Source organism: Malus sylvestris, chromosome 2 (genome assembly GCF_916048215.2).
Source record: "Malus sylvestris chromosome 2, drMalSylv7.2, whole genome shotgun sequence".
Classification (NCBI taxonomy): Eukaryota; Viridiplantae; Streptophyta; class Magnoliopsida; order Rosales; family Rosaceae; genus Malus; species Malus sylvestris.
In genome coordinates this window covers 20,186,650-20,208,245 of record NC_062261.1, presented here as the reverse complement: position 1 = coordinate 20,208,245, position 21,596 = coordinate 20,186,650, and the positions used below count along the sequence as shown (strand labels likewise).

General features: G+C 39.0%; 2 pseudogenes; one reads left to right on the top strand and one right to left on the bottom strand.

Moving 5' to 3' along the window:
- Positions 1-1,744: 1,744 nt before the first annotated feature.
- Positions 1,745-2,890, top strand: LOC126604571 (uncharacterized; annotated as a pseudogene).
- A 6,940-nt stretch (positions 2,891-9,830) lies between these two features.
- LOC126613651 (uncharacterized) lies at positions 9,831-10,888 on the bottom strand (annotated as a pseudogene).
- Between the last annotated feature and the right edge of the window lie 10,708 nt (positions 10,889-21,596).

The following is a 21,596-nucleotide window of genomic DNA, read 5'->3' as shown; positions in this document are numbered from 1 at the left end:
TGAACTGCCACTTGAATCAGCATCGGAGAGCATGGATTCAGAGTATTTCCTTGGGCTTTCCCCCTTTGGTGCCCTTAGCGAAGCTAAGGTGATCACAGGCTCGTGCCTTGGGTGCTTTTGTTCCCTTGGCAGAGTTGATGCAGAGGTGAAAGAGGGGGCAGAAGTAGCTCTTGCCTTGCTTCGAGTGGTGATGCCCAAAGTGACACCACTTGCGACAAGGACGCTCTTGTTCTTTGCGCCGATTGTGGGAACAGTTTGAGCCTTCCTTGATGCCATTAATTTTGGAAGTGTGCTTTGAACTTCTTGAACGGAGAAAGAGATGAGAGGTAGAGATCGTCCTACTGGGCGTGCCAAATTTGTAAACATAAAATTTTCCTAAAACAAACGAGACGAGAACACGTGTACAAAATAATATTTGTATTTGATGATTTTGGGTTACAATCTCTCTCAAATTTGATCCTCTAATTCGATCTCCGTAAGGTGTTAATTTGTGGATGTGCGATTGATCCAAAGGGCCGTTGGGCTTGATCTAAGGATGAACGTTCTTCAAAGGCCGTGGGCTTAATCTTTGGAGGTGGATTTGAGCGGATCTTTAAGGAGCCGTTGGGGCTTGATCTTGAGGATGAGTGTTTCTTCAAGGGGCGTTGAGGCTTGATCTTGAATAACGGTGATGAACGGACCTTCAAGGGCTTTTGGGCTTGATCTTGAAGAACAGTTGGACGTATGGGTTTGTCGACGTTGTTGATCCAAAGGGCCGTTGGGGCTTGATCTTAGGATGAACGGATGATGAACGATGAACACTTTCTTCAAGGGCCGTCGGGGCTTGGTCTTGAATTGGTGGAAGTTCTTCAAGGGCCTTTGGGGCTTGATCTTGAATTAGATGATTGTTGATCCAAGGGCCGTCGGGGCTTGATCTTGGAAGATCGATGAACGAAGGACGAAGAAGGCTTCCTTGATTCTTCAGGAACCTGGATGCTTGAGAGCTTCGGAGTTTCAGAGTTTCAGAGCTTCAAGGTTTCGGTGTCATATGAATTGGTGAAATGAATGAATGAAATTGGCTTCTATTTATAAAATTTTCCAAGGCCTAATTTTGAATATAATATTTAGATGACATAAGTTGTTTTCGCCAGGTGTTGACACGTGTCCTGTTTGATGACTTTTCCAACTTATTTTGATTTTTTGTTTAAACACACGCTTCGTGTAAAATTTATGTAATACAAAAGCGTTGAAACTTTGATTTATCGGTCAACATTTATTTACCGAAATTTCGATGTCTACAGTTTTAATTATAGGGGAGGTTATGACGAAATTTTAGTAGGATTTGTTATTAGTTTTGGGTTAATGATTTTTTTTTTCATCCCTTTACAGCGAAGAAAATCACTTGGGAACCTTGTCGGCAATTGAAGATGGCGAAGGTCACTCGGGTGACCAATTGTTGTATCCCAATCAGATACGATGAGCGACATCGGGCAGCACCAACGGCGGGGCAACATAGTGTATTGGCCCACGACATTGGGCATGTCATGCGGACCTTTTGCCCTATGTGGTGGAAGTATTGGAAGGCGATGCCGGAGAAGACGAAGAACACAGTGCGCAACCAATTGTCCGTAAGTAGCATCGCCTTTTTAATGCTTTTCATGTAAAATTTATATATTTATATTTATTACAGTCTTTTATTACTAATACTTTCAAAATATTTGTTACATTGCAGACAAACTACAATTTGGAGGACATGGACGAGGACATGTTTGTGTACCTCAATCAGCTCTTCTTCAAACGCTACAAGCAGTGGAAGAGTGACCTGCACCAATGTTTCTAGCAATTTGATGATCTGCAGGTAGCTCTCGATGAAGGTTGTTCGAAGAAGTTGGAGGACCGACAAGATAGTTGGGTTTGGCTTTGCAGTCATTTTCAGGAGCCGGTCTATGTGGTGCGTTTTTAATTAAGACTTCTTCCATTTTACTTTTTTTAATTTATACTATTGTTTATTATTATTTTTTTATTTTTCTTTAAGTATTACAACTACTACACTTATTTTTTGTATAACAGAAGAAGGTGAAGGCGAACAAGATCAATCGGGAGAAGAAGACTCTTCTCCACTATTCTGGTTCGAGGCCTTTCTCCTATAGGATGCAGGCACGACGGAAGGTATATATTAAATCTTTCATTTCCAATTTTAAAATGTCACTAATAATTTTTTTTCTTATTAACATTTTCCTTATCTTTTTCGATTTCAGAAGGGTTCAAAATTTCCGGAGATCGACCTCGTTGCTAATGTTTATGTTTGGCCTAGGAATGAGTTGTCTGAGTCCCTTCATGTAAGTAATTTCTTATGCATTCAACATTTATACTAATTATTTCAAATTGTTTTCTATTAATAAACCATGTTTTTTTTTCACAGGCAACTATGGTGGAGAAGAGTCAGTCGGTGCTTCAAGAGTCCGCCTCCCAGCTTCCCTCGGACACGCCGATTGAGTCTGTCGATCCCCCTGAGGATGCAGGGTTTCACATCGTCACAGAGACGTTGGACTAGACTTTCGGTCGGAGGCTAGGGACTTATTGTCAAGGGATGGGAAATGTTAGGCGGCAGGAGAGTAGAGCCTCATCATCATCGCAGTTAAAGGGCCAGGTTATGGCTTTGATGCAATAAGTTGCTGGCATGAGGAGTGAGCTGGCATCGTACAAGTCTCAAATGTCGATGCTTGTACAAGCCCTCAGTTCCTCTGGAATACATCTCCCCGGTTTTTTTGCACCATTGCCCTCACAACCCTTCCACACCGAGCAAGCACAGCAATTAGGCCCGTTGACCTTTGACCTCATCCCCAACCAGCAGCAAGATCCTTTGAACGACATTCCTATAAATTTTTCCGTTTTTTTTTTCATAATTTTGTTCTAGTGTTCTTTTAAAACTTTATATTTGTACGTACATTTATATTTATATTATAAATAAAAATTGTTTTTTTATTCATTAATTTGCTTTCTTTTTTTTTTTGTCATGAGTACGAAATTTTTTTTTTTAATTTTCCTTTTATTCTATTTATTTTTTTAATAAAAATTACACTTGCGTGAGTGCAAAATTAAGCGCATCTTATAACTTCGTCGTGCATTACCATGCGCCTCTTACATTTTTCGTCGATCGAACTTTTCGAGATGAACTAGTCACAAAGCGTACTTGTACCCTTTTATATCGTACGACGAAAACCTTCGTCCGTATAACTTTAGCGCGACGAGTAGTAAAATGTCGCGCAAATTTTTGTTTGCGCGATGAGTTTGAAATTTTTTGTTGCACAATGTCTTTTTTCATGACCTTTGCGCGACAAAATAAGTACGACAATTTCTGGTCACCATAATTTTTGTGCGACCTAATAATGATTTGCTCAACAAAATCTCCCTCGTCGTGCAAACTGTTTAATTTAGTAGTGGATGTTCATCATTAATTTACAAAAGTTCTTTTTCCTACTTAAACTTTTAATCCGATTATATGTTTTTGTCAGTTTTGTGATTATTCTCGTATTGTATACATGCTATTATTATATGATGAAATTTCCAATGTTTAATTTTGTACTCATTCTTGGATATCCCAAACATATATTCTCATTACTGGACATTGCTAATATTTTGAGATAATTTGAAAACGAAAGAGAACCAACATGAATTTTCGTATAGACATGGATTTCACACGGTGTGAGATGAAATAAGAAAGGGAACCGACATAGATTTTTGTATCGATATTCATAGACGACGTCAATCTGTTGATGCATAAAATTGGGTCGGTTTTGGACCAACTTAGATCCAACCGTCAATCACACAAACACAAGAACACATAAGATATATCATGATTCACCCTAAGTGGGGGCTACATCCACATAGATGTAGATCTGATTACACCATATAAATGTGGGTTACAATTTACATAGAGCCTTGTTGTCAATGTGTCTCGAGCTTTCCCTGATGATGGTTGTGGATGCAAATTTCCGTCTTCTTTTCCTTTGACAAATATACACCTGAAAAATAATAACACCTAAGATCAAGGTCAAGAGCGAGCCCATGATGAATTGGGGGGGGGGGCTTTGGCCGAAGAATCTTAGATACCAAAGTAGGAATTTGAGAGAGAACGTGTTTAGTGAATTTTAGGGAGAGAATGAACTTGCATTTTGGTGTGAAGATGGGGCTATATATAGGGGTGTGGCTGGCCCTATTTGGAGAAATAGGGACCGGCCACTTATGGTGGTATTTTGAATATAATTGCAAGATATTATGTCAAATAATATCTTGCAATTAATTTGGTAATTAATCCCAATTTGAAAAGAATAATTGGGAGTTACCTTGTGGGTGAGGATTTGATGAGGAGTGATGAGAGGGTTTTGAATAAATACCATTTTGATCACTTTTGACTCTTTCTTGATTGAGCCGTTATTGTCTGTTGCATGCGTGTGAGAATCCAGATGTGCCTCGAGGGTAATTTTGTCCTTTTAACCCTAACGTACACTGTCGCCTTCATAATTTTCTTGATTATTTTTGGCTCCACAATGGTCATATTGTGTATGTTTGTGGGAAGTTTGTTACATTTATTGTTTTCATCATCTGTCAACTCTTTGCTCCACCCCTTGCTCACAGAATGTCTATGACGACTTTGTCATTACTTATGCTGACATTACTTAGTCTGAATATTTTATAGTTGTATATGGGGATCCATTTATCACTTTTGTTGATAATATACCTTGTCCTCCACCTTTCATCCTGCAACTCAATCTCTAAAAATGGCTCTTTTTTAGACCATGTTGGCTCACCTTTCTTATGAGTTGCAAGTTATCAAGCCATCTATTGCCTTCCTTTGGCCATCAGACCTTTCTCGTCTTATCGACGAGGACTTGCAAGCCATGTATACTTCCAAAGGTAAACCATCATGGCTACTGATCCGAAGTTTTAGGTCATCTCCAACCGAAAGGTCCAAAGGGCCAAAGTGTCGAAAATAGCCCGAAAATAGTCTCAAACTGAGGGCTAGGCCAGAGGGCTTGTGGAATTTGAGAGGGCCCCACGGAATTTGAAAAGGCCAAAAGGCTGGAGGGCTGGCTGCATGCAGCGAGCCAGCAAGCCCGGGGCTAGCCAGAAAAACCATTAATCCTGTCAGTTATAACCGACAGGAATACATTTATATTATTTAATATGAATGTATTCCTGAATGCTTAAAAAGAAATTTGAATCCAATAGCTAGCTGGCACTAGTTACTGTTGGATTCATTTTTTTTTTTAATTCTCAAAAATTCTAATATTTTTCCTCTAAATACCTAAACCATTCATTAACCATTCCTCACAAAATTTTCACCATTCCTACACCATTTCAATTCTCATATTTTCTTTCCTCTTTCAAAAATCTATCCTTCATTTTTTTCAATAATTTTCAAATGGCCTCGTCGTTTTTAAATTTAAGTTAATGTTGTTTTTAAATTTTATTTGTAATTTTTAAATTTAATTTATAGTTTTTAAATTCAAGTTAATGTTGTTTTTAAATTTTATTTGTAGTTTTTAAATTTAACTCGTTGTTTTTAAATTTAAGTTGTAGTTTTTAAATTTAAGTTGTTGTTGGATTTGAATTTAAGTTGTTGTAGTTTTTAAATTTGAATAATAAATTATGTTTGGACCTTTGGCCCTCGGTTGGAGACGGAGGCAAATATGGCCCTATATTGTTCATTAAAATATTAATATCTTGGAGGGCCAGAGGGCTAAAACGAGTCATCTGGCCAGCCCTCGGTTGGAGATGGCCTTAGGAGAAAGATGACGAAGATGATGATTAGACAACGTGTTGCTGCTACTGTTGTTTAGGTTAGGGGTGTTGACGTGAGCCCTAGTTTGCTTAGGAATATAATTGTTATTATTGTATTTCCTAGTTTGGTTAGGAGTCATTAATTATTATTTGTACTACAAGAGATGTGATTGATTATATATTACCTCAAAGAGGGGGAAGAATAATACAGAGAAACAGATTGAAACCCTAAAACTAGTTTCGTCATGTTATCAAAGCTAGGGAGCTGGCCCGTACTGCCACGTGATGGGTGAGTTCCCTTTGACCTGCAATATGATGGTGGGTCCCTTGGCTCCAGATGGTTGCCGATGTGTGAATCTTCACGTGTGACCCACAAAAATGGGGTCTCACATGCAGGGGCATATTAAATCCCACATTGGCTTGAGGGGAAAGAGAAAAACAATTTAAATATAATTACCCCACTCTAACTAACACCGAAGCGTTTTGTGGTAAAACCCCACCTGACGAATTGTGCAGATGACCAAGTTGGGAATAACATCAGTATTGTTGGAAGTGGGCCCTCGACTAGTCTCTTTGATAATTCTACAAGATGTTGGTCCCAAGCATTATTGGGGAGTCAACTTGTCTTATGAGAGCACTCTTTTTGGAGGAGTGCAGTAATACTAATGAGAGCCCATCTTACGATGGAGTGTAATATTTTGATGAGGGCACCTCTTAGAATTGCAAGTCTCATTGAACATAAATCATACTTAAGACACAGCTTTGAGTATAGAACAATCTTCCTGTTCTTCAAGCACAATCTCCTCGTCACAAAAGGTTCCATCTTGAATTGAGCAATAAAAGCAATGGCTGAAGATTCATCAAGTGACTGGTTAGAACTCTGAGAATCGTCACTTTTACTTTCACTCCAGGTAGCCTTCATAGCTTTGTCATTTCAGTTGTCAATTAATGATGATTCATTTCTGAAAGGTGTCGATCTCTCTTGTTTCTTATCAAAATTAAGACTTATTTCCTTTTGATCTGAATTTTGAGTCTCTTGATATGCTCAATATGTTCCCGCTTCTTTTGTATTTTGTTTTGCCCTTATCCTTGAGAATCCTTTTGAATTGTTTGACGATTAAGGCCAAGTTTTCCTTTGGAGTAAGTCCTTTAGCACAATTAATCGCAAATGACTCATCGTGGTTGTCAAGAAATATTTCTAACTTCTTGCTACGAGTAGCAAAGTTGATTCCATCAAAGAAGGGAGGTGACTAACAAGATCTAACGACTCTATCATGATCCATGGTGAGATTCCACTCAATACTAATTGATACCCTAGATTTCTTAATGTATATCTATAGCTGAGCTCTGGTAGCAATGGAATGTCCTGCAAATAAAAGCTAAACTTTGTACATTGCACTAGTTAGGGAGCTAGTCAACTAGATACAAGTTTGTCGGATATGAAAATAGAATTTCAAGAAATAAACTTAATTGACTAGTATGTCCAACTAGTCAAAGTCTACCCAGATATACCTCACCACATGAATTTACAAACTTAAAAACCTTCACATATCAGATCGTTATGTAAACAAGGACAATGTGAGTATTAATAACTAGATATACATGCAAGTTAGGGAGAAGTGTGCACAACAAGTTTTGATCGGAAAAACTCCTAGCTGTTTCAAAAACCAGGGACTCCAGGGAGTCTAATCTCCTAACTGGTTCATACAAAGTTAACCACCACAAACTCAATTCCTAGACTTATTCAAAAGAGCAACTTGTGCATTTGTGCAACCTTATATTGCACTAGCTGGAGCAATCTTCAGTCATCACAAGGAGGCAACTACACTTCTCCAGCTCATCTCCTTGTGGCACTGAAACGAAACATAAACCATGCAAATGATATGAAGATATGTAAGATGATATGCAACTATGGATTTAAACTCTGACAAGTCAATTTCTTGAATCAAATAGTTGAAAGAAAGAAACTAACCGAGAACCTAAATTAAGGTCTATATGAAGATTTGAAATAAGATTTATGCCACAAACAATACAAACTTTTTTAAAAAATGATGTAGGTGAGTTAGTACAAAATTTAATGCATGAGAAAGGTGATTGCAACTAGGGTTTGTAAAGAACATACAAAGTAGGCACGGGAAGCTTAAAACACTCTCTTAAAAATATAATTTTTCTCACCAAAAACAAATGAGCTTCTACGAAGATTCAAGCAATCATTTTCATGGATGGTTTTATACATTTCAATGAATAACATCATCTAGAAAATTCTTGCTGCTTCTAGGATTTTTGCCAGAGAGGAAAGACAAAATCACTCTCTTTGAAGATTAAGTTCGAATCCTCAAAACCAATGACCATCACCAAAAGCTTTTTGTCAAGTAAATGTTTTCTTTGGAGCAGTTGAAGTACAACTCACAATGACACTTTTCAAATACAAATTCAATATTAAAAAAAATCAAAGGTGAGAAACTCACTCTCGTATCAAAAAAGTTAGACGAGTCCACATGAGTGCCAGATTCACGTGCACATAAAATGCAGAAATTAATTTGACTAGACAACACTAGTTAGAATGAATGAAAAACGGAGTCATGGAAATGCATATGCATGATGCAAACCTTCCAGTGAAGACACAACTTGAGATATTTGGCTTCACACTTCAACTTCACTAGCTACAAGATCCCTAAGTACTAAATCAACTAATCTAATTGAGCTTTGAGCTCGAGTGGTTAAAAAATACAAAAGAAAAACAACTTTTGACAAGGAAAATCAAATAACCATTAAGCCTAGACTTAACATTTGTAGCCTTTAAGAGTTTGTTTGGTGGACTTGATGAAATTGGGCCTTAGAGATATGATTGGATTGACATAGACTTATAAGACATGACTTGTAAGTCATGTATAAAGATAGGTTAGATAACCCATTCTATTGTGGATCAAAACTCATCTTGTCCAGTCCTGTCTATTTCACATTTTGACACAATAAACACTAGACTGGACTCAAGTCCATTTTAATTGATCACAATCTATCTGATAGGCATAGTAACACAGTTATAAATTTATAGAATGTAGATAACCACCATATATAACATTCATGAACAGCTCTATCTAAGTAGTTGTATCTCATGTCCTTAAGACTGTAATTAGCACCTTTTAACCTACAACGTATGGGTTAAATTCATATCATTATAGGTCTAGAAATTAATCTGATACAAGTTTGGTATATACCGAACCCAAACGTCTGATTTGTTCCAAAGCAATTCACTAGCATCTGTGAAAATTAATAACGTAATTTGATGAAACTCAAAAGATGCAGGCTAGAAACTCATGTCAAAACACTCCAAAAACATGCATAAATATGATTGAGTTTTGTCACTACGGTAAAACGCCACCTGCTTCTTAGTCTCTTGAGCTGAAATGTAGAAAACAAAGAAATTCTAGAATCTGCAAAGTAGTACTTTTCTCTGGATTTTTTGTGATTCATTAATTAATGTTCTCTGTAAATTGAATTGAAGAACTGTTTAGTTTTGTACATTATGTGGGGATAGATGAAAATGCATTTGTAGTAATTGTGGATAGATTACAGTCACTACGTAAAAAATGGATATAAAGTCATTATGTGGCTTTTATATACTTCCTTGAGTTTTCATTATCGATTCCTATGTCTGCTTTGTTGGTTTTGGTAGCGTCACTAATGATGTCGAAGGCATGGGCATGGACACTTGATTCCTTCTATGTCTACTTCAGAGTCGGCGTTGCTTGTTGTAAAAGACTCGTTATATTGCAATTTTTGTGCCAGAATCTCTTAAGTAGGGCATTGACAGAGTCAGCCCAAGTTGGGTTTCAACCCAATGGACTTGGGTCCACATTTTCAAAACCCATTTCCAGTTCGGCTAATAAATAGACACACCCATTCCTTTATTACGCAGGTTGGGTGGGTCGAGTTACATGTTTGCCCAACTGGAAATTGATTATGAAAATGTAGACTCGAGCCCACTAAGTCGGCCGATGATTGAAGCCCAACCGGGACCAACCTGCCCAATTAAATTTAATACCAAACTGCAACAAAGCAACACCTTGGAAGGAAGAGAGTATTAACATAATTTCCGTACTCTAGCATTATCATTAGCAGGAATCGTCATCCAACGATCATCACATTACATGGTGAACAATCATCAATTTTTCATCACGTAATCCGTGCACCTGAATTCAAAAAATATAATTAAGGGGTAAAACCTTAAGTTCATGAATGAAAGAAATTAAGAGCTTCAGTTAACTAACGCCCATCATTCGGCTTTAGTAGCTTCCAATTCTTCCTTGACCTTATCAAACGTGGAAAGCGTCAACGAAGCATGTTGGCAATCTCTACAAGTACGTCAAGTGCAGATTCAAATGAGAGTTGTGCAGCCCGTAGCTTTGGTGAAACCAAACAGTCAAACATCAACAGTGACTTAGTCCGCTCCTTCTGAAGTTGATGCTGGTTCAGCTTTAAATGGAGGTGGAGATCCATCCTTGTCCTTTCGTTGTGGTATCTACGGACTCATATTCATAAGTGGAGCTCCATCTTCGTTGTTGGAGGATGCCCATTTGCGCAATGTAAAACGATGAATTTGCTCTGCTCGACGATTAGATTGCTGGGTTACTTGCAGAAATGTACTTGCATTGTGAGATTTCAGGTCCAACAAAGCACTGCTAACGTGTGACGCACCCATAGAATGTTGAGCACTTGCTAATTGCAACCACCCCTGTTAGTGGTATCCCAATTCCCTGTTACTATAACAATTCAAATCAAAGGTACACAAATAGAAATAGTAGGATTTAATCTATTTTACCTGTCGGACTGTCCGGGACAGTGAATCCGATAGGGTTAAATACCAGTCTATTGAATCTAGGAATTGCAACGAATTTTCATTGAATCCGGAGAATGCAATTTTATCCCGTCCTTCTAAGCTCAGTGATTTAGGCTCTTCTTCCAAGCTCAGTGATTTATGGTTTTCTTCCAAGCTTAGTGATTTATGGTCTTCTTTCAAGCTCTGTGATTTAGAGTCTGCTTCTTCCATGGTCTGCGAATTAGAGTCTGCTTTCAAGCTTCGTGATTCAGGGTCTCCTTCTAAAGAAACAGAAAACTCTTTGTAAGAAATGATTCACATTACTTGAATAATTACATCAGTACAAGAGAGTATATATAGCTAGAGACCTGATGCATTAATGCCCTTAATGCCCTTAGCTCCTACAACTAATTACACAATAACCACAACTAAAGTTTTACAATTTTAGCTAACTAATAGCTTGCTTATCTATTTCAGTATCTGCTTTAATACACCCCCTCAAGCTGAGCTTGGGATCAACCAGTGAACCAAGTGGAAGCTTGGATTTGAGATAACTGAACCGGCTTTTGGACAGAGACTTGGTATGAATGTCAGCCAATTGATCATGACTACAGACAAACTGAACTGTGAGGAGCTTAGCCATGACTAATTCACGAATGTAGTGATAGTCGATTTCAATTTGTTTGGTTCTGGCATGAAACACTGGAATAGAAGCTAGGGAGATTGCATAAATATTGTCACACCACAGATTTGGAACTTGTGAAAGAGAGAAGTCAAGATCACGGAAAATTTTACAGATCCATGTAATTTCTGCAGCAGTGTGGGCAAGAGACCGGTATTCAGCTTCAGTAGATGAGCGTGCAACAGTAGATTGTTTCTTTGCACTCCAACTAATAAGATTGGAACCCCAAAAGACACAATAACCACTGGTGGAACGTCGATCAAATGAACATCCTACCTAGTCTGCATCTGAGAAAGCAGTAAGATTGAGAGAACCCTTTTTGAGCCAAATGCCTTCAGATATGGTGCCTTTAAGATAACGAAGAACGCGTTTTGCAGCCTGCAAATGTTGTTCTCGAGGAGCATGCATGAACTGGCAGATTTGATTTACTGCAAATGAGAGGTCAAGACGGGTCCAGGTTAAGTATTGCAAACCATCAACAATAGATCTGTACTCAGTAAGATTGGAAAGAAGAGACCCGTGGGATTAAGTTTTATGGAACCAAGAGGAGTACAGCAAGGCTTAGCACCATCCATCTTAGTTTTTCTCAGAATATCTAGTAGATATTTTGTTTGGTGAAGAAAGAGACCTTCAGCAGACCGATGAACTCCTAATCCCAGAAAATAGTGCAATGGACTGAGATCTTTAACAGGGAAAATAGTACTGAGCTTTTGAATAAACTGATTACACTGAGAGGAACTAGGGCCAGTTACTAAGATTTCATCGACATAAACAAGAACAATGACTGGAGATGGACCTTTAAGAACAAATAATGAAGCATCGGAAGAGGATTGCACAAATCTAAATTGAAAGAGAGCTTGAAAAAGTTTGTCAAACCAAGCACGGGGTGCCTGTTTGAGGCCATACAGAGATTTGTGCAATTGACAGACATGGTGAGGCTTGCTAGGATCAATGAAGCCAGGAGGTTGCTGCATGTAGACAGATTCCTTTAAATCCTCATGAAGAAAAGCGTTACTGATGTCTAATTGGTTCAAAAACCAATTAAATTGTACTGCGAGTGATAGAAGGACTCGAATGGTGACTGGTTTAGCCACGGGACTAAATGTCTCTTGAAAATCAATGCCTTCCTGTTGGTGAAACCCCTTAGCAACCAAGCGTGCTTTAAATCTTTTAACAGTACCATCAGACTTCTTCTTAACTCGAAAAACCCACTTGCAACCGACAACATTTTGAGTATGAGAGGGAGGTACTAAGATCTAAATGCCTGTAGATTGCAAGGCATTAAATTCATCTTGCATAGCAGATCGCCAATGAACATGTTTAGATGCTTGTAGATATGTAGTGGGGAAAACATCAATATCTAATGGAAGGGGATGCTTGGTAGCTGCATAAACTTTAGGCTTATAGATGCCAGCTTTGGAACGAGTCACCATGGGATGAATGTTACTGGGAGGTGCGTGAGAGGATGAAAGACTGGAAGATGCAGGATTCAATGCTGCTCTAGTAAGATCAGAAGAATCATGATTGAGTGATGTGTCAATGATGGTTCCTGAAGATGGAGAGCCTGAGGAGATTCTCGAATGTGGAACAGAGAAATGTAAATCCATAGAAGGTGAATTAGAGTCTTGGACTGCAGTAGCTGGTTGAGAGATAGTATGAAATGGATATGCAGTTTCATCAAACTGCACATGTCGAGAGATATATACGCGCCCAGTTTGAGGTTCAAGACACCTGTAGCCTTTGTGTTGTAAACTATACCCCAAAAATATGCAACTTTTGCTTTTAGGATCCAACTTGGAAGTAACATAAGGCTTAAGCCATGGGAAACAACTGCAGCCAAATACCTTCAATCTGGAGTAATCAGGGGGTTTGTGAAAAAGTAGCTCCCAAGGAGATTGAGATAGTCCAGATAGTGGTAACCTATTGATAAGATACATAGATGTGGAGAATGCCTCCACCCAATAGAGATGAGGTACATTAGAAGCAACAAGTAAAGTGCAAGCAGTCTCCACAATGTGTTGATGCTTCCTTTCTGCACAACCATTTTGTTTAGGGGTATGGGGACAACTTAATTGGTGTACAATACCATGAGAATGAAGAAATGACTGAAAAAGAGTACTAGTAAATTCACCCCCTGAATCGGAGTGTACAATTTTGATTTTATTGCCAAGTAAGGTCTCTACATACTGCTTGAATACAACAAAAGTAAAATAGGCATCAGATTTGGCCTTTAAAGGAAACAACCAACTATAGCGACTATAGTTATCAACTAACAACATGTAGTACTTAAAACCACTAGGTGAGAGAACATATGTAGGACTCCAAAGATCATAGTGAAGTAGTTGAAGACTATGACTTGTAGTAGAACTTGCAGAGCCAAATGGAAGTTTACGGTTTTTAGCAAGAGCGCAATTTGAACAGAAGAAATCAATAGTGGTCTTGCCTTGTATAGTAAGATTATTCCTGGATAAAACCTTTTGAAACAGTGAAGAAGATGGATGACCCAATCTGTGATGCCAAATCTTCACAGGAGCTTTGACACTAATGAAAGCTGATGGTGATGGAATGACAATGTTATTGAAACCGTGTAAGGGATAAAACCCATCTTCAACTCGGCCCCGCAAAAACGTCTTCCCCAAAGCACGATCCTTTACAGTAGATCCATCAGGGTCAAGAGTTATAGAACAATCATTGTCTTTGAGAAATTGATAAGTAGACAGTAAATTGTGCTTCATATGTGGAACATGTAGGACATTACGCAACGTGAAGGCAATATGAGGAGTATGTAAATATGAGGAACCAATACTTTTAATGCACAAAGCTTTACCATTGCCTATGTAGACTTTGTCTTCACCGGTGTAGGGAGAGGAGACAGAAAGATTTGCAATATCATTGGTAATGTGTGATGTAGCTCCCGAGTCCAATAGCCAAGAGGGAGAGGGTTTGGAAGAATAATGAGCACATAAAGCAGCAAGTTTGGCTGGTGGTACTCTTCCAAAGATGTCAGGATTCATCCTATCAAAACAGTCAATAGCTTCGTGGCTAGTGGAACCACAAATTTGACATGGAGTCTTGGTGCCAGACGAAGAGGAAAAGCCTTGATAATTGGATCTGGAGCTTTGAGAATGATTCTAAGAACCACGATGATTGCCATTAAAAAAAACCACAATTGGTATTGCGATTGCGATTGCCTCTGTTAAAGGTGCGATTATGCCTCCCACGATTAGAGTTGTAACGGAATGAATTTTGGAGTGGTGGATGATATGCAGGCGTAGGCAACAATGAGGTCTGAGACTGAGCAGAAAATATCTAAAATGGCTCAGTGACAGAAGAGGAACCAGTTTGCTTGCAACGAGCCATGGATAATTCTTTAGTAAGTAGCAGGCCATGTAATTCATTAAGAGAGGTAGAAGACAATCAAAGCATGATGGAGTCAGTGAACGACTCAAATTCATCAGGTTGGCCATGAAGCGTTGCTGCAATGAGGTCACGATCAGAGATAGGAGCACCAGCGGCAGTGAGAGAATCAGAAATTTCCTTGATTTGTTGAAGATATTCTGAGATCGATTGATGACCTTTCTGAATAGAGTGAAGACGAGAGCGAAGTTGATGAACATGAGTATCAAAGACTCCGCCAAAACGTTGTTCAAGTTTTTGCCAGAGCTCTCGAGATGTGGATACTCCAACCGTGAAAGGAATGAGATCTTTAGAGAGCGTCGAATTCAACCAGATTAACAAATTTTGATCTTTCTCAAACCATTGCTCAAACGCTGGATTCATAGAGCGATTAGGAAGAAGAAGAGCCGGACATGGCTTAGTACCATCAATGAGACCGAGGAGCTTGTAGCGATGAAGAATATGAGCAAACAAGGCACGCCATGGGAGATAGTTGGTGCGCTTGAGCTTGATAGGGACCATACTTCCAATGTTTTGAATCGTAAGAGAGAGATACGAATTGGGAGAGGGAGAACTTCCAGAGATATTAGGGTTTGGTAATGGCGATGAATCCATCGAAGATGATGATTCAGAGGAAATTACAGATCTAAGACAAATCTAAGACAAAGATCGATCAAGAAATTGGAAGAAATCGATCAAGAATTCGATTGAGACGAAGAGCGGAAGAGGATCGAGGCGATGGGTGAATGAGAGCCGTGAGGCGGTAGGCAACTTGATACCATAAAGAAATGGAAAACTCTTTGTAAGAAATGATTCACATTACTTGAATAATTACATCAATACAAGAGAGTATATATAGCTAGAGACCTGATGCATTAATGCCCTTAGCTCCTACAACTAATTACATAATAACCACAACTAAAGTTTTACAATTTTAGTTAATTAAGAGCTTGCTTATCTATTTCAGTATTTGCTTTAATACCTTCGTCCATGCTCTGTGATGTAGGGTTTTCTTCTAAGCTTTGAGACTTAGAGCCTTTCAAGCTATGTTTTTCCAAGCTTTGTGATTTAGTATCTTCTTCTTCCAAGTTTTGCAATTTAGGTTCTTCTTCCATCGAGAATTTGGGATTCAATATGAAAACTCCTTATGTTATCAGTCATAAGCCATCACTGTCACTGAGCATTCTTCACAATTAGGTCATTGTAATCAGGGGCATTACTAAACTTCAACGCGTCACAACTTAGTTAATTTATATTTTATATTTTTGGGCCAAGATACTTTCCTAAACAACAAAGCAAACTAAAAGTGTTACAACTAGCTTAGATAAACAAATCTAACACCAATGACTAAAGAACGTGAAAATAAAACAAACACAATATTGGCAAATTATAACAAGAGCTCAATTCGGTCATAAAAAGGATTGGAGTGAGCCAAGTGCAGCATTTTCACCACATCATCAATGGTTTCTAAAATGGTTCTTACTCTCTATATTGTTCTCCTTTCTTCTTTCAACCATAGACAGTAAGAGCCAACACATATTCTTCAAATAAAGATAACGAACATGAGACTTGTTCAGGCAGGAATTTCCTTAGGGAATGCCCCTGGCTTGAGCACATAACTCCCCGAGGAGTTGGCACTTTAGTTGGTTGTTGGGCTCCTGCTTGTTGAGAGGTTGCAAGAAGAAGATAGAGTTGGTTCTGAAAAGTGCCTTTGTAGGTCCTTAGGTGTAGGCCTTGAGGCTCGCAATCAAAAGTAAGTGCTTAAGGGTGCCACAGCCATCTCAGTATGGAAGATGTAGAACAAGTGTGTTTAAGTCAATTACTTGCGCCCCAAGTTATTATGACTTCTTGTTATCAAAGGATTGTCGTAGATGGGTTAAGTCTACATTAAGTTCTTTTCTATGCCTTGAGATCAAGGACTTTTATTATCTTGTATGCTTTAAAGGTTAGAAGTCCAGATCTGACTAAGTCATCGGTCTAGTTCTCGTTCAGTCTTTTATAGCAGTAAAACTACTAAACAAACCAGATTTGAATGCCAATGGAACCTTTGATCATCAAATGACTAGAAATGACTTGAATATATATTGGAGAGTACATCATAATACCAATTCTACTAATTGAAAGATAAAACAAAGAAAGTTGGGCAAGATTTCACCTTGTCGGGCAAGGGTGAATGTCTTGCCATTTATTCTCTTTGTGATTACAGAAGTTTGTGTGTTAAAACGGATAAGTGGTAAACAAGTTTACATGAAGGAATCGATACTACAACATCTAGAGAAGGTAGCATAGCTTTTACATAGGACAAAAGATGACTTTCTAAGGGAACTATTGCTAAAAAGGGTTTAGAAGGTACGAACTGGCTTGAAAGCAGAGTTTGTATGCTTGTTTGTTTGATTGGTTGAGTGTCTTTATCTCTGAGCCCTGTCTTCCCTTTTATAGGCGTTTTATCTTGGCTGTTGCAAGCTTTGCCCGGAAGCACTTAGTGAGTCATCATCTTTTTTTACATATTCTACCATTCAGAAAGTGCTTTTGGGCTGAGAGTAGGTTGATTTCCATCGGTTGTCATTTCCCTTGTAAGCACTTAGTCTTTGCATTAATGATAAGTTGACATATTGTCTTGAGATGGACGGATGGGCCTGGTGCTGGGCTTCAAGAAGGTCTTATTCCTTTAGTTCTTCTGGTTTTTCTTTCTTTTAGGTCCAAAGTTTAAATATTAACCCAAACAGTGCCCCCTTCAATCGTTATTGAGCCTACAAACCGAGGAGTAAATAATGATTGAATAGCCGCTTCACATTAACCACCGTCGCACGCCCTTACTCGGGATTCGTACCATTTAATGCAACTGTTTGTTTATTGGACCTTTACAATAATCCTTTCTTAATCCCTCAGTTGAATACCTTAAACAATTTCAAACCTTCAAATTCCCAAAACTTTCAGAAACCTTTCTTGTTTTCAGCTTCTTCCCTCATTTTGTTTTAAATTCTTCTTATTCCTCATTCGAGCTCAACCAATGGCCCCAAAAATCACTCAAACTCAATCTTCTTGTAAATCTGGTGAAGGTATTGACACCTTGCACCGTTTGCTTAACAGCCTTCATCGTCCTCGAGTAGGCCGGCGTTCTGAACTTTTCTTTGAATAGGGGGTGCACTCACTTAGGGCTTGCATGGATTTCTTAGTTTCCAATTACTGTAGAGACCAACATGCCTAAGGTCAATTGGTTCACTCGTTCATGGCTGAATCGGGCATTTCCTCATTTAAGTGGTCAAACCACCACCGTGGCTTTCCTTTGATGAATGATGAAGGCTGGGTTAAGTGGATAAACGAGCTCTAGCCCATCTTCAAAAGGAAATGGATGAACAACCGCATCTATGAACTAATAATGCTCTCGAAGACCACCGTGGTTGCTAAGCCCGAGCTACTGACCACCGTTCTCCTCTTCTGGAACTTGGGCACCAATACCTTTGATTTCAAGATGGGCCATATGTTTCTAACCATCATAGATATGGCGCAAGTCTTTGGGCTAAGACCATTGGGTAGAATTGTGGATGTGACACATGACTGGGCTCCCCCTTCTCATCCAACTGTTTTGAGTTCAGATGCTTCGGCTTCCTTACTCCAACTGGAATATAATTCTACAACTTTTAAGAGTTATGAGATTTCTTTCAAGGTTTTTTTTTTTCCTTTTTGTGAAGAGGAATTTTTGTGCAGACTCTTCTAAACCTAACTTAGATTAAGAGCACATGTACTTCCTTCTGTACTGGCTCAACAAGCATGTATTTCCCAATAAATCCAAGGGAGTGAAGGTCGAATGGATCCCTTTAGTAAAACCTCTTCATAATTTTGACGATGTCACCACGGGCCCATTCCTTCTCCCTCATCTCTACCATCTCATTTTTGAAATGACTAGGGGCTAACCCTTTGAAACCAACCTTAATGAACCAATCTGGATGGTCCAATTATGGTTACAATGGTATTTCCCAGAGTTTTGAGCAACTAACTTGGAGTTCCCAGAAGGTGTGGCCCCTGCCCGAATTCTGGTCGAGGCTCCTCATACCGACCATTCCATGTTTGCTTGCTTTTATTTCTTTAGAGTCTGCAAGACTCAGGCAGATTTGGAGTGGGGATCGTTTGTTCTTAGGAGGTATCCCTGGTTTTCTGATTAAGCCTTCCAAGATGCCTTTGGAGAAGACACTAATTCTCTTTGTAGAGAGAACTTTATTAGCTGTATTCAACCACGAGACTTAGCCTGGGGAGTTCGTAGTGATCGTTATGAACGCAGGTTGGAGGTTTATCATCTAATTTTCTGTAGTAGGCAATTAGGCTTTAGGCAAGCAGTTCTAATCCCATTATTTGACTCTGTTCATTGTGGTACCTCTTACCGCCTCCATTCTCCTCAAGAAATCACCTTCCGAGCTGCCCGACATAGCCTCGAGGTTATGAGCAAGGTTGCCCGGAAGCCTTTAGCCCTTAACTTTGAAAGTACCTCTACTTTCTCCATCTAGTGGGAGGCTAAGTGGGCCAAGAAATATAGAGGATATCTGCGAGAAGCGCACGACCGTCTCTTCAACCAACTTTCCCTTAAATTTTACGCCAGCTCGGGCGAGCTCGAGAATTGGAAAGAAATGATTTATCAAAAAAACCAACTCATTTTAATAGGTATCTTTTGTTTATGTGATTTATGAAATTTCTAGTGATTCCATCCTTCTCTTCCCATTTTCCCTTATTTTATTTATACTTGCAGCTCAATACAATTAGGTAGAAATGGATGTTAGGCAGGATGAAGATGCAGCATATGCCTTTTTACTTCAAGAAGTTGCAGCCGAGGCAGAAAGAAAAAATGTTGGGGCTTATGGGGATGTCTCTAAGCTATTTGAGGACTCAGATATCGAGGTTGAGCTCGAAGCAAAAACCTAGGCACTTAGGCGGGCATGGATAGTTGTGGTGGAGACTTCTTATTCTAAGCCTGAAAAACAGCCCAAGCCTAAGCGAGCAACTTCAACCTGGAAGAGTACAAAAGTTCAGACTTCCAAGTCTTCAAAAGTTGCCTCTACTTCAAATACTTCAACTGTTGCTGTTTCCAAAATGGGTAGGCAGAAACAGAAGGCCTCCAGTAAGTGCATCTTGCCTTAATCTTCCATTTATATTTTACGCTTGAGAGTTAACAATTTTACTTTGCTTGCATTTAGGACCCCCGACATCCAAAAAGCCTATTATTGTTTCAAAGGGGAGCCTTTAGGGGCTGAAATGTATTAGTAGGTTGATGAACTTCGAGATTTAAATCTCAAAGAGCTGGAGGTATAGTTTGCCATTTCTTCGGATTTTCCCTTTTTTTTTTTTTTTTTATTATTATTTTTTTATAACCTTTTGCCTGACTAAGATTTGGGCAAAAAAGATTTCTCCACTTAAGGCTTCTTCTCCTTTAGCCCGAACAAGGCAAGCTCCTATTTCTCAAGCAAAATCCATTCCTTTAGTGGTGACTCCCCTCTTTCAGTTTGATCGTTCAACTGGGAAGATGATGCATTATGTGGAGGATGACAGTAGCTCAATAAGTGCCTATTTTTAACACTCTTATGCTAAGAATCCTTTCTCTTTGTACTTATAGTCCTTTATTCTTTCCAGCCTTCCCCAGCACATAAATTTCACCAAACACTGGTTTCTACCTTTGGGGAGCCTATAGTCCCTGAGATCTTCGTGGTTTCAGAGGTAACTAATCCACATGCTTCTTAGATAGCTCCTATTAATGCACCCGAAGCCTCTGAAGTGCCTGCTTCCCAACCTCAGGTTCCCCCTCAGGTACATCATTACTCAGACTTTCTTCTTTTCTTCTGCATAGGTTAATTACTGAGATTTATCTCCTCTTTCATAGGTTAATTACTGACCTTTATCTCATTTTTTGTTATTTGTAGGTCTCTGTTAAAGGTTCGGGTACTGGCTTTCCTCCTTTAGTAAGCCATGATGATCTCCCCCAGCAATCAAATGAAATGACTCCACCTCCTTCTAAGGCTTCGGGCTTAATTCAGGTATATTGACTTTTCTTACCTTATCCTTCTTTAACTTGTAAACTTTTCTCTTAAGATGTTTGTCTTGGTTGCAACAGGGTTCTGGAAAAGGCTCAGGAAAATCCCCACCAGGCATAGTGCACAAGAGAGATCTTCCTCATCCTTCTTTGGTTTCTAGGATCCCAAGGCTCTTCGTCTCTAGTCTTGTGAAGAAGCTAGCCAAGACAACTATAACAACTACTTTCATTCCTGCTCCTGCTCCTGTAATCCTTCCTACTCTCTTAACTGAGGCCGCCCCTACTGCCATGAATGAAGGTGTAAGAATCGTGCCCTCAACTTCATCATTATCATCCTTGCCTGATCTGGTAAAGAAGTTCGGGCAAATCAAAACTAAACTGCGGTCACCTCCAACACCTTTTGAGTCTCATCTTCTTCAAAATGCTCGTCGAATCTTCAAGGATTGGATGAAAAGGGACTTCACAGTTTCTTTCAGCCTTAAGATTCTCTATGATGAAGAGAATGCCCTTATTGAGCTATACAAAGCTCAGTTGTTATCCAAGGCTTAGTATGAGTCTTTTCTGAGTTTCTTCGAGAATTTGCAGGCATTAAGGGATCAACATCATAATACGGAAAGGGCGTCTAATAGAGTGAAGTGTTTTCAGGAAAAACATGTGAAGAATATAGCCACTCTTCGACAGTTGGTGGAAGAAGGGTAAATGATGGAAAAAAGGATTGCAGTAGTCGAAACTGAGATCCAGCGTTTGGAAGAGCAATTATCTTCACTCAAAGCAGAGAAAGTGACCCTTACCCACCATCTTTCCCAAAAAGTAGAAGAAATGGAGAAAACTTCTCAAGAGGTTGATGATTTTGAGAACCAACTTGTAAATAGCAACATGTATTTAGGAGAACCGGGCTAAATTTTTACTATCATGCAAAC